Raw genomic sequence first — 18,323 nt, 5'->3', positions numbered from 1 at the left:
AGACCAAAGTCTCAGACCTCTCCCTCATGAGGACATCACTCTGAGATAGGAATATGATTCCAAGAAGCACCTACTCCCAGAAGCTGCTGAAACACAGGGTACTGTTCCCCATGTTGAAACCATGTGTTTGTGTCATTCATGTGTGTCATTTGTGCACCCCACTCCCACCCTCAGGGTGTGCTCAGCTGTCCTTGGCTGGTGAAAACAGAAAGCAATTCTCAGCCCCTCTCTCCTCCCCCCAACCACCCAGCCCACTGTGCAAGGCAGAGCAGGGCTGCTGGAGAGGGAGACCAGGCACTGAAACGCAAGAAAAACCCTGTCTGGCACAATGAGGCTTTGTGCTGAAATTAATCCCAGTCTGGGGCATGTAATAATATTAAAATAGGGGTATGGACTTTGTAACATGGAACTCTTTAAATAGAGGGGGGGGGTGTGCACACACAAGACATTTCAGGTTTAATGAACTCTGAGAATCTCTACTTGTGTGTAGGCTCAGGCCACCATGTACCACCCAACATGGCACAGTCACCATGTAGGGACCAGGCATTGGGCTGAGTGCCTGTCAGCCATCGCCACCTTGAGTCCTCCTGCACTGACTATCAGAGAGGCAGAGGACATGCCTGAAGAGGAGTCCATGCCAACTTTGGGCTAGAACTCAGGACTGTCTGCTTCAAAGGCTGGTCTAGAAGCTAGGATACACTGAAGCCCGGAGTAAGCTGTCCAACTGTTCTAGAAGTTAGGGAGCCAGAGACTTGTACAAGATGGGTTTTTTGTTTGTTTGTTTGGTTGGTTGGTTGGTTGGTTGGTTGGTTGTTTGTTTGGTTTTTTTGCCTCCAAGGTTATTGTTGGGGCTAGGTGCCTGCACTATAAACCCACCGCTCCTGGAGGTTGTTGTTTATCATTGTTGTTGTTATTATTATTGTTGTTATTGCTGTCACTGTTGTTGGATAGGTCAGAGAGAAATTGAGAGAGGAAGGGAAGACAGAGATGGGGAGAGAAAGATAGACACGTGCAGACCTGCTTCACTGCTTATGAAGCGACCCCCTGCAGGTGGGGAGCCAGGGGCTAGAACTGGGATCCTTATACCTGTCCTTGTGCTTCGCACCATGTGTGGTTAATTTGCTGTGCTACCGCCCGGCCCCCAGGCCTTCCCTTTCTAAAATCAGGCCTCCACCATCTTGTAAGGGGGATGCAAAGCCTTTCTTCTGGGAACTCTTGAGAGGAGGCAAACCTCCATTCAGAACTATACAAGCATACAAATGGGGGACGAGAACTATGACCTGATACCACTGGTTGGGGATGGTAAAAGTGGCTGACATCATTGCGGTGACATCCAAGAACCCTACCCCTCACAGTCAATGGTCAGTGATGTGGGTATAAATGTGCCTCCCCCCACCCCTGCCCATAGGCACTGGCACACACCCCACCAAGATCCCATCCTCCAGCCCACATTTCACTGTTGGAAGGCAGAGACATGCCATCCATTACTCCTTTCTGATGAGACGAAGTACAGGGTCCAAGCCTAACCCCCACCCCCACAAGGCCCTGACAGCATGCTGCCTGTGGCTGTGAAGTGCCACCATGGAGAGCCCAGAGGCCAGAGTCTGGATGCTGGAGACACTAGATGACACAAAATGTCCAGTGAGCAGCCCCAAACACCATTTCTCTAATGCCAGTGCTCCCAGCATTCCATGTTCCTGGCCCCCTCTCCCTGAGGACTCCCCAATACCTGAAGGCACAGAGGAAATGGAACTAGGGATAAGAACAGATAAGAGAAGATGGGTGGAGGGGAACCCAGGCAGGACCTGGTACACAAAGAGAATGGAGCTGGGATGAGCTCTGTGGCAACAGTCGGGGGGAGAGGGAGAGGGACAGAGGCCGGCACTATCAGGATGGTGGCAGGGGACCTCCAGCAAGGCCATGCTGGGCCAGCTACTTGGGCTTGTGTTCAAAGATCTAAGAAGGCCCTCCCCCCTAGAGGTAAGGTTGCAGATAGGTGTGCATATGGGAGTTTTTTGTTGCTGTTTTATTTATTTGTCTTTGAGTGTTTTATTTGTTTGTTTGTTGCCTCCAGGGTTGTCACTGGGGCTCTATGAATCCACTGCTCCTGGAGGCCTTTTTTTCCCTTTTTTTAATAGGACAAAGAAAAATTAGGAGAGGAGGGGAAGAGAAAGATAGACACCTGCAGACTTGCTTTACCATTTGTGAAGTGACTCCCCTCCAGGTGAGGAGCCAGGGGTTCGAACTGGGATCCTTGTGTGGGTCCTTGTGCTTTGTACTATGTGTGCTTAACCCAGTGTGCTACCACCACCACCACTACCACCACCACCCCAGACAGGAATTTATCTGAGGAAAGAGTCCTCAGTGTTCGTCAAAAGAATCTACAACCACATCCCCCAAAGCTCAATAACCATCAGGCTGAGTCCACCTCTGACTGGTAGCCCCAAGGCCTTAAAGGAGCCTCTCTGCGATTTGCTGCCAGCACAGATGTGGAGCCAGGCCAGGTGCACATGCTGCTGCCTCCACTATGCTCATCCTTAGGGAAAGCTCCCCACCTACATCAGACCATGGCCAAGCGGAAAGTAAAGGCTACACTTTTCACTGTCAAAAGAAAACGGCATCACTTCTTCTGACTTTAAACACTAACAACCCATAGTAGGGACAAAGGGTAAAGAAGGGCCATCATGGGTGGCTGTGAGGGTTGTGCAGTGCACAAAGGTCTCAACAGAAGTAGAAGAAAACTCTCAGAAGGCCAGAAATGGACCTACCCTATAATCCTGCAATTCCTCTCCTGGGGATATAGCCTAAGGAACCCAACACACCCATCCAAAAAGATCTGTGTACACATATGTTCTTGGCAGCACAATTTGTAATAGCCAAAACCTGGAAGCAACCCAGGTGTCCAACAACAGATGAGTGGCTGAGCAAGTTGTGGTATATATACACAATGGAATACTGCTCAGCTGTAAAAAATGGTGACTGCACCATTTTCAGCCGATCTTGGATGGACCTTGAAAAAATCATGTTAAGTGAAATAAGTCACAAACAGAAGGATGGATATGGGATGATCTCACTCTCGGGCAGAAGTTGAAAAACTAGATCAGAAAAGAAAACACAAGTAGAACCTGAAATGGAATTGGCGTACCACACCAAAGTAAAAGACTATGGGGTGGGTGGGTGGGGAGAATATAGGTCCAAGGATTCAGAGGGCCTAGTGGGGGTTGTATTATTATATGGGAAACTGGGGAATGTTATGCATGTACATGTACTTGTATTTACTATTGAATGTAAAACATTAATTCCCCAATAAAAAAAAGGAAGAAAAAAAAAAAGAAGTAGAAGAAAGAGAAATGGAGCCTGCCCCAGTTCACCAAGCAAAATGTCCCAGTCCATCCTATGACATAGCAAGGTGCCTACTCTTTTTGATGGATCTCAAAGACAGCTCATGTCATAAAAGATGTGTGGCCTAACACACAAAAGTGGATTGTAAGAGTAATTAAAATCACAATTTCAGGGGTCGGGCAGTAGTGCAACAGGTTAAGCGCACATGGCACGAAGCACAAGGACCAGCATAAGGATTCCGGTTCAACCCCCCGGCTCCCCACCTGCAGGGGAGTCTCTTCACAGGTGGTAAAGCAGGTCTGCAGGTGTCTATCTTTCTCTCCCCCTCTGTCTTCCCCTCCTCTCTCCATTTCTCTCTGTCCTATCCAACAATGACGACATCAGTAACAACAACAATAACCACAACAACAATTAAAAAAACAAGGACAACAAAAGGGCAAAAGAAGAAAAAAAAACTCTAAAAATAAATAAATAAAAATCTTTTTAAAAAGTCAGTAATTTCAGGGCTGGGTAGTGGTGCACCTGGCTGAGTGCACATGTTACCCTACACAAGGACATGGGTTCAAGCCCCCGATCCCCACCTGCTGGGAGCGGGGAGCGTCACAAACAATAAAATGGTGCTACAGGTGTCTCTATTTCCCCCTTCCCTCTTAATTTCTCTGTCTATATCCAATAAAAAATAATATTATTTTTAAACTCAATAATTTCAGAACAATGATGGGAAGGTTTTAAATACAAGCAGTTCCTACCAAAATAAAGACTCAAGACTATAAAATCTGTTATATTTAGGAGATTTTGACACTTCTTTTCCCTTCCTCCATGCCTTTTCTGTTATCTGACAAATATCTCCAGTAGAAGATAACCTGAGAGGCCAGGATTCAGTCAGCATCAAAGCTGCCCTCCTGGTCCTCATCTCGCTCTTCACCCTCAACCTTATAGTCCTGAGTTCACACAGTGACTCCCAACCAGAAATGTGCCCAAATACCCTGGTCTGGGCTAGAGAGAGGCGAGGGGTCCGGGCACCTCCCCAGAGAACCCACAGCTACTCATGGAAGAGTAGCTCATCCTGCTGGGCTGGGATGGAAAAACAGTTGCAAACCATTGATCAAAACTATTAATGTACTTGGATTATTTATTTATTTTGGCCAGAGCATGGCTCAACTTTGTGTGATGGTACAAGGGGACTTAACCTGGGACTTTGGAGCCTCAGCTATGAAAGTGTTTTGCTGGGCCAGGCAGTGGTACACCTGGTTAAGCACACACATTACTGAAAGGACCCGGGTTCAGGGGCCGGGCAGTGGCACACCTGGGTGAGTGCATGTGTAACCATGCACAAGGACCCAGGTTCAAGCCCCTGCTCCCCACCTGCATGGGGAAAGCTTCATGAGTGGTGAGGTAGGATTGCAGGCGTCTCTCTGTCTTTTTATCTCCTTTCCCTTTTCAATTTCTCTCTGTCTCTATCTAATAATAAATAAATAAATAAAAAGAATTTTAATGTAAAATATATAAATAAAAGAATAATAAAATAAAATAAAATAAAAAACTAGAAAAGAAAAGCACAAGGACCGGCATAAGGATCCCAGTTCGAGCCCCCGCTCCCCACCTGCAGGGGAGTCGCTTCACAGGTAGTGAAGTAGGTCTGCAGGTGTTTATCTTTCTCTCCCCATCTCTGTCTTCCCCTCCTCTCTCCATTTCTCTCTATCCTACCCAACAACGACGACATCAATAACAACAATAACTACAATAAAACAACAAGGGTGACAAAAGTGAATAAATAAATATTTTTTAAAAAACTAGAATAAATAGAGAGTTGTATGGCTATTTTAGCAAAATTTTACTTACATATTGACTTTGGAAGGAGTGTCTAGGGGCCCCAACAGGTGACACGTTGGAAAGAATGCTGAATTTGCAAGCATGAGACCCTGAGTTTGATCATTGACATCACATTACCCAGTGTGGTGCTCTGGTAGCGCATCCCCATTAGTAAAATAAATAAATCCTTTTGGAAAGGGGGGGAGGCAAGAAACCAGTACCTATAAAGATGTAATGCCCTACTAAAAAAATTTTTTTCACAAATCATCCTACTGGTTAATCCCAGGCAGGGGAACCAGATGCCCAAACATTACTCAATTGTTAGGTTCCCACTACACTAGATGGTGCTCCAGGGCTGTGGTTCTTGCCTTACTTTTACCTGAAAAAGTCGCCCTGGAACAGTGGAACCTTGACAGAGAGAGAGAGAGAGAGAGAGAGAGAGAGAGAGAGAGGACATCAAAGTACCCAATAGTCCAAGAAATCCAAATAAGAAGTTGTTCCATCTCTTCAAATTTGGGAGCAACTCTGCCCTAATCCAGCTTTCAAGCCCTATTCTCAACTCACCATCTTCCCAGACAATATGTTTAGCCCATCTCCACGTTAGCTATAAAGCTCAAGCAAAAATTACTAAAGTCGGGAGTTGGGCTGTAGCGCAGTGGGTTAAGCGTAGGTGGCGCAAAGCACAAGGACTGGCATAAGGATCCCGGTTCGAGCCCTGGCTCCCCACCTGCAGGGGAGTCGCTTCACAGGCGGTGAAGCAGGTCTGCAGGTGTCTATCTTTCTCTCCTCCTCTCTGTCTTCCCCTCCTCTCTCCATTTCTCTCTGTTCTATCCATGAGGTTTGAGGTAATCTGGGACAGGGTTTTTTTTTTTACCCTGCTCTATTTTATTATTAATATTATATAAAGGCATATATCTTCCCCCCCTTTAGGTTGATCAGAATTAACTCTTAGGGTATCTTTCATTGCTAGGGTAGTGGGCATCATTGCTAGGGTAGTAGGCATCTTATCTACAGGCTCTCCCCTCCCTCCTCCTCCTAGCTAATTAAAAAAATTTAAATTAAATTAAAAATAATTTAAAAACATTTCCTTTCACTGCTCTTTAATTACAGCTCTTTTTCTTATCTGTTCCCTTTTCTCTCACTTGTCTCTTTTTTCTTTTTTTCTCTTTTTCTTTTTTATCTTGTCATACACTTCTTCCTTTTCTTTGCCTTTCTCAATTTGTGAATTATTTTGGGGAAGAAATCTGACTCAGAGTGGACTCTCTATGTGTGTATCTCTGCTCTACTTCCCTTTCCCCTCTTGTTACCCCTAGAATATACGGTGGATAGTAGATTTGCATAACTGTCTATTCTTGCTATCCTCTCTTTCTTTTCTCTTTCTTCACAGGGATTTGGTTACTATTTTTTCACGGACTGGAGAAATTGTTTGGCTAACTGGTAACGATTAAACTACTTCAATACTTACTTCAGTTGCTACTGTAATTCCAGAGGTTGGTGAGTGCAATTGTCATAAAGGTATTTAGGACATTGTTACTTGTACTCAAGACACAACAACTGAGGAACAACAGAGCATAAAAAAAAAGAAGAAAGAAACACATAAATTTAAAAAATGGGTAGATCAAAAACAAATAAAACTGCTACTCCAATGAATGAAGACAAGAGCCCAGAAGAAATTACAAATCAGCCAGAAGTAACCATAGATAAGAAAAGTATGCAAGCAATAATCAAATTATTAATCACAGAAATGAAAACAACATTGCAGGAAAGGAATGGCAATATTAGGGAAACAACAGTTGAGACACCCAAGGAAAATACTGATTATCTTGAGGCAATTAGAGAACTGAAAGCTGAAATAGCTGTAATGAAGAAAGAAGCTGAGGCAAGGGAAAGCAGACTAACAGAAGCAGAAAACAGAATTAGTCAGACAGAGGATGAGTTATAGAAAACTAAGAAAGAGGTGAAAGAGCTTAAAAAGAGATTGAGAGACACTGAAAACAACAACAGAGACATATAGGATGATATCCAAAGAAGTAACATTCGTATAATTGGCCTGCCAGAAGAAGAAAGAGAGGAAGGGGAAGCAAACATTCTAGAGGAAATAATAGAAGAAAACTTTCCAGACCTGAATAACAGAAAGGATATCAAGGTTCAAGAGGCCCAGAGAGTACCAAACAGAATCAACCCAGACCTGAAGACACCAAGACACATCATAGTCACAATGAGAAGAAGTAAGGATAAAGAAAGGATCCTAAAGGCAGCAAGAGAGAAACAAAAAGTCACATACAAGGGAAAACTCATAAGATTATCTGCAGACTTCTCCACTCAAACTCTAAAAGCCAGAAGGGAGTGGCAAGATATCTATCGAGCCCTGAATGAAAAAGGGTTTCAACCAAGGATAATATATCCTGCTAGACTTTCATTCAAACTAGATGGAGGGATCAAAACCTTCTTAGATAAACAACAGTTAAAGGAGGCAACCATCACCAAGCCGGCCCTGAAAGAGGTACTAAAAGACCTCTTATAAACAAGAACATCACTATAATACTTGCAATATATCAGAGCAAACAAATTTTTTTTAGAACAATGGCACTACAATACATTAAATCCATAATATCAATAAATGTCAATGGCTTAAACTCACCCATCAAAAGGCCCAGGGTGGGGGGATGGATCAGAAAACATAACCCAACCATATGCTGCTTACAAGAATCTGATCTGTCACAACAAGATAAACACAGACTTAAAGTGAAAGGATGGAAAACTATCATACAGGCTAACGGACCACAAAAAAGGGCAGGAACAGCCATTCTCATCTCAGATACGATAGATTTTAAATTAAATAAAGTAATAAAAGATAGGCAAGGACATTACATAATGATTAGAGGATCAATCAGCCAAGAAGACTTAACAATTATTAACATCTATGCACCCAGCGAGGGACCATCTAAATACATTAAGCATCTACTGAAAGAATTTCAAAAATACATCAATAGTAATACAATAATAGTGGGAGACTTCAATACCCCACTCTCACACTTAGACAGATCAACAAAGCAGAGAAACAATAAAGATACAAGAGAATTGAATGAAGAGATCAACACACTAGACCTCTTGGACATTTTCAGACTCCTCCACCCCAAAAAACTGGAATACACCTTCTTTTCAAATCCACATAACACATACTCAAGGATAGACCACATGTTAGGCCACAAAGACAGCATCAATAAATTCAAGAGCATTGAAATAATCCCAAGTATCTTCTCAGACCACAGTGGAGTAAAACTAACATTTAACAACAAACGAAAAATTATTAAAAGACACAGAATTTGGAAACTAAACAACATGCTCCTTAAGAACCACTGGGTCAGAGACTCACTCAAACAGGAAATTCAAATGTTTCTGGAAACTAATGAAAATGAAGACACAACCTATCAAAATATTTGGGACACAACTAAAGCAGTACTGAGAGGGAAACTTATAGCCATACAATCACATATTAAACACCAAGAAGAAGCTCAAATGAACGACCTTACTGCACACCTCAAGGACTTAGAGGAAGAGGAACAAAGGAACCCGAAAGCAACCAGAAGGACAGAAATCACTAAAGTTAGAGCAGAAATAAACAACATCGAAAATAAAAGAACTATACAAAAGATCAATGAAGCCAAATGTTGGTTCTTTGAAAAATTAAACAAAATTGACAAACCCCTAGCCAGACTCACCAAACAAAAAAGAGAGAAGACTCAAATTAATAGAATTGTAAACGATGCAGGAGATATCACAACTGACACCACAGAAATCCAGAGAATCCTGCGAAACTTCTATAAAGAACTATATGCCACCAAGCTAGAGAATCTGGAAGAAATGGAACAATTCCTAGAAATCTATGCACTTCCAAAACGGAACCAAGAAGAACTACAAAATCTAAATGCACCAATCACAGACAAAGAAATTGAAACCGTTATTAAGAATCTCCCCAACAACAAAAGTCCTGGACCAGATGGCTTCACAAACTAATTCTACAAAACTTTCAGGAAACAGTTAATACCCATACTTCTTAAGCTATTCCATAAGATTGAAGAAACAGGAATACTCCCGTCCACCTTTTATGAAGCCAACATCACTCTGATACCAAAAGCTGATAGGGACAGAACAAAAAAGGAAAACTACAGACCAATATCTCTGATGAACATAGATGCCAAAATATTAAACAAGATCGTGGCCAACCGGATACAGCAGCACATCAAAAAGAATGTTCATCATGACCAAGTGGGATTCATCCCAGGAATGCAAGGCTGGTTCAACATCCGTAAATCAATCAATGTCATTCATCACATCAATAAAAGCAAAGCCAAAAACCACATGATTATCTCAATAGATGCAGAGAAAGCCTTTGACAAAATCCAACACCCATTCATGCTCAAAACTCTACAAAAAATGGGAATAGATGGGAAATTCCTCAAGATAGTGGAGTCTATATATAGCAAACCTACAGCCAACATCATACTCAATGGACAGAAGCTGAAAGCATTCCCCCTCAGATCGGGGACTAGACAGGGCTGTCCACTGTCACCGTTACTCTTCAACATAGTATTGGAAGTTCTTGCCATAGCAATCAGGCAAGAGAAAGAAATCAAAGGAATACAGATTGGAAGGGAAGAAGTCAAGCTCTCACTATTTGCAGATGATATGATAGTATACATAGAAAGACCTAAAGAATCCAGTAGAAAATTACTGGAAGTTATTAGGCAATATAGCAAGGTATCAGACTACAAAATCAATGTACAAAAATCAGTGGCATTTCTTTATGCAAACACTAAATCTGAAGAAGAAGACATCCAGAAATCACTCCCATTTACTGTTTCAGCAAAATCAATCAAATACCTAGGAATAAAGTTGACCAAAGAAGTGAAAGACTTGTATGCTGAAAACTATGAGTCGCTACTCAAGGAAATAGAAACTGATACCAAGAAATGGAAAGATATCCCATGCTCATGGATTGGAAGAATAAATATCATCAAAATGAATATTCTCCCCAGAGCCATATACAAATTTAATGCAATACCCATCAAAGTTCCACCAAGCTTCTTTAAGAGAATAGAACAAACACTACAATCATTTATCTGGAACCTGAAAACACCTAGAATTGCCAAAACCATCTTAAGGAAAAGAAACAGAAATGGAGGCATCACACTCCCAGACCTTAAACTATATTATAAAGCCATCATCATCAAAACAGCATGGTACTGGAACAAAAATAGGCACACAGACCAGTGGAACAGAATTGAAAGCCCAGAAGTAAATCCCAACACCTATGGGCATCTAATCTTTCATAAGGGGGCCCAAAGGATTAAATGGAAAAAGGAGGCTCTCTTCAATAAATGGTGCTGGGAAAACTGGGTTGAAACATGCAGAAGAATGAAATTGAACCACTTTATCTCACCAGAAACAAAAATCAACTCCAAATGGATCAAAGACCTAGATGTCAGACCAGAAACAATCAAATACTTAGAGGAAAACATTGGTAAAACACTTTCCCACCTACACCTCAAGGACATCTTTAATGAATCAAACCCAATTGCAAGGAAGACTAAAGCAGAAACAAACCAATGGGACTTACATCAAATTGAAAAGCTTCTGCACATCCAAAGAAACTATTAAACAAACAGAGAGGCCCCTCACAGAATGGGAGAAGATCTTCACATGCCAGACATCAGACAAGAAACTAATCACCAAAATATATAAAGAGCTCAGCAAACTTAGCACCAAAAAAGCAAATGACCCCATCCAAAAATGGGCAGAGGATATGAACAAAACATTCACCTCAGAAGACATCCAAAAGGCTAATAAACATATGAAAAACTGCTCTAGGTCAATGATTGTCAGAGAAATGCAAATTAAGACAACACTAAGATACCACCTCACTCCTGTAAGAATGGCATACATCAAAAAGGACAGCAGCAACAAATGCTGGAGAGGATGTGGGGACAGAGGAACCCTTTTACATTGCTGGTGGGAATGTAAATTGGTACAGCCTCTGTGGAGAGCAGTCTGGAAAACTCTCAGAAGGCTAGACATGGACCTTCCATATGATCCAGTAATTCCTCTCCTGGGATTATACCCCAAGGACTCCATAACACCCAACCAAAAAGAGGTGTGTACTCCTATGTTCATTCATAATAGCTAAAACCTGGAAGCAACCCAGGTGCCCAACAACAGATGAGTGGCTAAGAAAGCTGTGGTATATATACACAATGGAATACTATGCAGCTATCAAAAACAATGAACCCACCTTCTCTGACCCATCTTGGACAGAGCTAGAAGGAATTATGTTAAGTGAACTAAGTCAGAAAGATAAAAATGAGTATGGGATGATCCCACTCATCAACAGAAGTTGATTAAGAAGATCTGAAAGGGAAACTAAAAGCAGGACCTGATCAAATTGTAAGTAGGGCACCAAAGTAAAAACCCAGTGGTGAGGGGTAGACAAGCAGCTTCCTGGGCCAGTGGGGGGTGGGAGTGGGCGGGAGGGATGGGTCACAGTCCTTTGGTGGTGGGAATGGTGTTTATGTACACTCCTAGCAAAATGTAGACATATAAATCAGTAGTTAATTAATATGAGAGGGGAAAAATCAATTGTATGTCTCAAAGTTTCTCAAAACACAAACTGAATCCTTTTAATATATAGGCTGTGTATTTGATATGCGGACTCTCTCAAAAGCCTAGACCAAGTAGATTAGAAGCATCCAATAGCACAGCTATATACAAGATACTGGATACTGTACAACAAACCATAACAAAAGGACTTTTCAAAGTTAACCCAATTAACAAGTAATGTGATGATAACATTAACTATCGATTATCTTTTTTGAACCCTAAGACAGCAGGAACCTCACATCTCCACTATAGAGCCCCTACTTCCCCCAGTCCTGGAACCCTTGGATAGGGTCCACTTTCCCGTATGCATCTCCCAATCCAAACCAAATAATATTGCATCCGCCGATCACAACCTAACCAACGCAATGATTGCCACCTCAATATGCTTCACCTCAGACTGTGTCCAGAGACTTCACGTGTGGAATGTCAACCCTTCAGCTTCATTACTCGGGTGAGACCTTTCCTTTTATAGTACACTCTAATTTCATCTCAGGTGGTTCACTTTCTAACAAAGTCCCATAACCTAGATATACACCAGTTTCTGTGAGAGAGAGCACCGAGCTCTGCACTCCGGGTGCCAGGCCCCATGCTTGGGCAACCCACCTACCAGCCCCCACTTAGTTCACCACAAGTCTCCTTTAAAATATATATATATTATTGGATAGAAACAGAGAGAAATTCAGAGGGGGAGATAGAGAGGGAGAGAGACAGAGAGATACCTGTAGTCCTGCCTCACCACTGGTGAAGCTTTCCCCCATGCAGGTGGGGACCAGGGACTTGAGCTTGGGTCCCTGCACACTGTAATGTGAGTGCTTAACCAGGTGTGCCACCACTTCCCCCCCCCCCAAGTCCTCTGAGAGTCTTCCAGATCCTGCTGTCCTGAAGAGGAAAGAGGGTCCTGGGGGCACCAGAGCATTTGTCACTGCTAACAAAAAGGCACCTGACATGGCCTCTTTAGCTGAAAACAGAACCAGGAACCAAGATGCTGCACAGAGCATCTGCCTCAGTACTGAACACAAGCTTCTTCTTTGGTTGAAAGAGACCCCCAGATCCATGGCAGTCAGTAGCTCTCAGGGACTGCTGTGCCACCCCAGCCTGGTACTTACAAGTGTTCTGAGCACATAAGATGGCCTTGCCAATGTGCCTGGCATCTCTCACTCTTTCCTGCCACCCCACACCCCTGTTCCCACCCCCCAGAACAGCCCAACATTGTAAAGCACTTAAAGTCACTGGCTAAAAATCCAGCCTTTACCAGACCATTTCACAAACAGGAAAATAAAGTCCCAAGAAAAAATATAGTCCCCTGGGGGCCCAGGAAGTCACATGGGGCTCCAATCCCCTGGTTTCAAGGCCCTGGAGTCAATGTACACAAACTTCCCCACTGTGAGGGTCTTCTCTGAATAAGCATCCCACACCAGCACCAACCAAGCTCTTTGCATGAGCACGTGTACATCTGGCCACCCCAGCAGCACCTCTCTGCAAGCTGTCCCAACTGCTGGTGGCCACATGTCAGACAGACAAGCACAAGCTTCACCCCCACCCAGAACATACCAAAGCAGTACTGCCCCGGGCAGGGGCACAGCAGCCTATGTTTGTTTGCTTGTTTAAGATAGAGACAAAGAGAACTTGAGAAGGAAAGGTGAGGTAGAGGAGAAAGAGAAGCACGGTGGTGGCACACTTGGTTGAATGCACATGTTACAACAACCAAGGACCCGGGTTCAAGCCTCCAGTCCCCACCTCACAAGTAGTGCCTCACAAGTAGTGAAGCAGATCTGCAGGTGTCTCTCTGTCTCTCTCCCTCTCTTTATCCCCCTTCCCTCTCAATTTCTGGCTGTCTCTAACCAATAAATGTAATTTAATTTTTTAAAAAAGATAGAAAGAGACCTAAGTTTCACCATTCATGAACCTTTGCCACTGCTGGTGGGGACCAGGGGCTAGAACCTGGGTCCTTGTGAACTGTAATGCGTACACTCAACCAGGTGTACCAACACCTGGCCCCAGCAGTCTGTTTCCACAAGCCCTCTAGGCTACACTCTTATAGGCAAGTTTGAGGACCACTGGCATAAAGAATCCTCTGGGATAAGTAGCTATGCACCCTATTTGACAGAAGAGGAAACTAAGACCAAGCAAACTTCCAAAGGCCACAGTGATAGGGCAGAGTAGGGTTAGAAAGGTGTCTGACTCCTTTATTTCACTTTTGCCTTTGTGAGTGAAGCTCTGGTTCCAGCTTGAACAAGATAAGTCAAACAGGAGTATGCTCCATACACACTCCTCCCCCTCCACCAGATTACAGAAGGTTCCATAAATCCAGCCCTGTGCTAGCTCAAGAAGAACATAGGAAGAGGAGAATTCATCCTTTGGTGTCCCCCTTCAAACACATGGGTCCCTTGAGACAGATAAATGATATAGGTGGTGGTGTCTGGTCACAATTAGCAAGGGGGTGAAGGGAGGTGTTCAGCCTGGAATGAATGAAAACTGGTACAGCCTCTTCGGAAATCAGCATAGAAGTTTCTCAAGATAAACTTAAACTGAAAGAAGACTCACATGTCATCCAGCAATTCCACTTAAGGAAATCTATTCAAAGACTATCAAACAACACTAACTTGGAAGGATGTTTGCACTCCTTCTTTCTCCACAGCACTATTTATAATAGTTGAGATACAGAACCAGCACAGGTATCCAAGGAGGACAGATCAGTAGATCAAGAAGGTGTGGCAGATATATACTGAGTGGAGAGCAATGGCGCTCAGCTACGAGAAGAGATACAGTCTTGCCTTTTGCAGCAACATGGATGAAGATGGAGAAGGTCATGACCAGTGAAATAGGTTTGAAAGAGAAAGACAGCACAAAATGACCTCACACTGGAAGGTTATAAAGAAGAGTCCAGGTAGTGGGGCACCAGGTAGAGCACACATGTTAGCATGCACCAGGACTTGAGTTCAAGCCCCCAGCCCTCACCTGTAGGGGAGGGGTGCTTAATAAGGTGAGTACTGCTGCAGGGGTCTCTTCTCTGTCTTTCTCTCCCTCTCTGTCTTTCTCTGTCCCTCACACACTATCAGGGGAAAAAAAGAGAAAAAAGAAGGGAAAGGGAAGGGGAAAGGGAGGGGAGGGGCAGAGGAGGGAAGGGGAAGGAAGGGAAAGGAAGGGAGGGGAGGGGAGGAGGAAAGGAAGGGAAAGAAACAAGAAAGATGGAAGCTGGGGAAGGTAGATTTGTGCAGGCACTAAACCCTAGTAATACTCCTAGCAGTGAAGTAAGTGAATTTTAAAAACTAAAAATCATTTTTAAGCAGAAATAGAATAAAGGAACAGACAAAACCAATCCAAAACTAACCCATAGATTTTTGACTACAGAACTGAGGTTGCCAAAAATGAGAGTATATGGGGCATGTGGAGGGGGGTCAATATATAGTGGAAGGAGTCCAGTATTTGTGTGATGACTGTGGCATCACAACTGACTTTCCAAGTCTGGACAAGCACTCTTGAAACATACAAACAAAAACAAAACAAAACAGCTTCCAGAAACATTGCTACTTCAGTGCCTCCGTGCCTTCATGCCTCAGTGAAAGAAAAAGGGTGTGCTGGGGAGACAGCATAATGGTTCTTCAAAAGACTTTCACACCTGAGGCTCTGAGGTCCCAGGTTCAATCCTCAGCACCACCATTATACCAAAGCTGAACAGTGCTCTGGGTCTTTCTCTCTCTCTCTCTCTCTCTCTCTCTCAATCTCTGTGTGTGTGTGTGTGTGTGTGTGTGTGTGTGTGTGTGTGTGTTTATATCTCTTTGGTTATAATAAATAAAATATTAACAAGATAAAAGGGAGATTCTGATGTGTACCACTTCATGCTTTCTATTCAGTAGATATCCCAATGGCAGTCTTAGGGAGAGGTTTGTGACAGAACACCATAGGAGAAGGGACAGGGAAGGAGCAAATGGGGACACTTTAAGGGAAGAAAGAGGCACTAGACCAGTTGGGGTGGGGGAGGCTGGAGCCACCCCTTACAGTCACAGGGAGCCATCTTTCACTGTAACTTCTGGGCTCACTCTGTCACTCCACTTTCCCTTCTCAGATTCTGCCCTCACATCTCAGAGACCTCAGAAACACTACCCTCATTCAGAGTTAGCCTGTTCTCCCCTTTTCCAAGGTTAACCATCTTTAAATATTCTATTTTAATGAGAAGAAAAGATACAGAGTAACCAGGTCACTGTTCATCTCTGACTTATGGTGGTGCTGGGGATTGAACCTGGGATCTCAGAGCCTTAGGCTTTTACATAACCATATACTATCTCCCCTGTACATTTTTTTAAAATGAAAGTCTCTGATCAAAGTGACCCCTGAGAAGTATAGAAACCCAGGAAATAGATGTGACTTTAAATTAAGAATGAAAAATACAGTCTTCTCTGCCTATTAATACAGTGTGTCTACTTTCCCAAAAAGTTGTAACAATGCATTTCACTGAGCAACACAAACTGTTCTGGAATCTACTTTTCAAACTCACCAGGACTGTCTTTTCACATGAAAAGAAAAGAAAAAAATGTGGGTCTTTTCACATGGATTGACACTGCCATTGCTAGTGGTAGTCTGAGTCCCATTGGAGGAGACTCTGGGACAAATGTAACCAGGACCTTTTGCTGGGCACCCAGGTCACTGCCACTTGCTTCCTATAATGAGAGAAACCATGAGGCTAAAAAAAAAAAAAAAAAAAAAAAAAAACCATGTGTCCCCCAAGACCACAGGCCTGTTCAGTGACTGTTCTTCACACTAGTTCCCAGACACAGAGTAGCTAGGACAAAAAGCTTGTCCATCTTTAGACTTTGAAGACAAAGCTTGTTTGTTTATTTGTATTACTGGATAAAGATAGAGAGAAATTGAGGGGGAGTTAAATTAGAAGAGGGACAGAGAGACATCTATATCCCTACTTCACCACTTGTGAAGCTTTCCCCTTGCAGGCGGGGACGAGGGGCGTGGACCTGAGTCCTTGTGCACTGTAATGTGAGTGCTCAACCCAGTGTGCCCCCACCTGGCCCTGAGCTGAAGTTCCTTTAATAAGCATGGATCACCTCCAGGTGACTGAGAACTCTGAGCTAACTACCATGAGAGAAAGAGAAATGACCACAGGCTAACTTGACCTTTAACTATTAGACTGTGACCTTCACAGTGACAAGTGTTTCCCAGTTCAGTGTCTTTCAGGGACTAATACATCATAGGAGTGAATCAGAGAATGAATGAGAAGGTCAGGTGGTGGCACAACCGGTTAAGTGCACAAAGTATGAAGTGCTCAAGGATTTGCACAAGGATCCAGGTTCAAGTCCCCAGCTCTCCACTTGCATGGGGGAATGCTTCACAAGCAGTGAAGCAGGTCTGCAAGTGTTTTTCTTTCTAACTCTCTATCTCCCCCTCCTTCTCAATTTCTCTCTGTCTTATCTAATAAAATGGAAATAAATGGCCACCAGGAGCAGTGGATTCATAGTGTCAGCACTGAGGCCCAGCGATAACCCTAGAGGCAAAAAGGAAAAGAAGAAGAAAGAGGAATGAATGAATGAATAAATGAATGAATGAATGAACAGGTTATAGTGCAATGGTAGATGTTAAATAAATCCCAATATAAGAGCAAGTCTGAAACAAGTAGGACCCCCCCCCCTAAGAACCTGGGGCCAAGGTGAGGGCAAAAAGGTTTACACAACAGATTTTCATGCCCAGGTTCAACCCCCAGGATCACCATGAGTCAGAGCTGAGCAGTGAGAGAGAGAAAGAACTCAAGAGTGTAGATATCAAGGAGAAGGTGGAAGGCAGGACTGGCTCCAGGGTGACAGGCCATTCTGTCCATAGCCAAGGATGAACCTCATGAGGTTCTGGGGAGAAGGAAACCCGCCTGGAGCTAGGAAGGCTTTCTACTTACACCACAGAAAGAGTACTGATCTCCCCTTACAAATCTCATTTTAGAAATGGACAGACATCTTAAGAATCCATGGGTCTCCTCGCTAATGTAAGTGAAATTTTTCCTGTTCAAAGATCAAATTCAGAAAAAATCAAATCAAATTGCATTTGCCTAAGCAAGGAAATATCACCCCAGGGAAATGGGAGGCAACCCTACCAGCCCAGCCCAGCCCAGCCCAGCCCAGCCCAACCCCACTCTGGATCCTGCCTGAGGGGAAGCCTGGCCAGAGGCCTGGGGCTCTAGTTCCTTATTCAAGCCCCCAGGTCAGTCTGATCAGTCGCTGACAGCTACCCTTACCCCTTGGTCACAAACACTTCTGACCAAGGAGCAAAAGTGACTCTGGAGGTAGTGCCCAGAACTCAGGCTCACCTCCTCCAAGAAGTACACCCTAACCCCTCCAGCACTAGACAGAAGTTGGTCCTGGCCAACAACCTGCAAAGTTATAGTAAAAAGTATAGTCAAAGCAAGGTGCTTGGGGCCATGGGGGAAAGTTCTAAACTATCTTCATCAAAAGAGGATATTCAGGAGACTAACAGGTATAAGAAAAAGTGTGCAAGTCACTGATTATCAAAGAAAT

At 43.5% G+C, this 18,323-nt stretch overlaps 1 protein-coding gene across 2 annotated transcripts in view; it reads right to left on the bottom strand.

The window, feature by feature from the left end:
- The window catches only part of ZNF423 (zinc finger protein 423), a 380,636-nt gene that overhangs the window by 292,062 nt on the left and 70,251 nt on the right, over positions 1–18,323 (bottom strand). The gene's annotated exons all lie outside the window — the stretch shown is intronic.

This window comes from Erinaceus europaeus, chromosome 2, assembly GCF_950295315.1.
Source record: "Erinaceus europaeus chromosome 2, mEriEur2.1, whole genome shotgun sequence".
Taxonomy (NCBI): domain Eukaryota; kingdom Metazoa; phylum Chordata; class Mammalia; order Eulipotyphla; family Erinaceidae; genus Erinaceus; species Erinaceus europaeus.
This window is presented reverse-complemented; position numbering and strand designations above follow the sequence as displayed.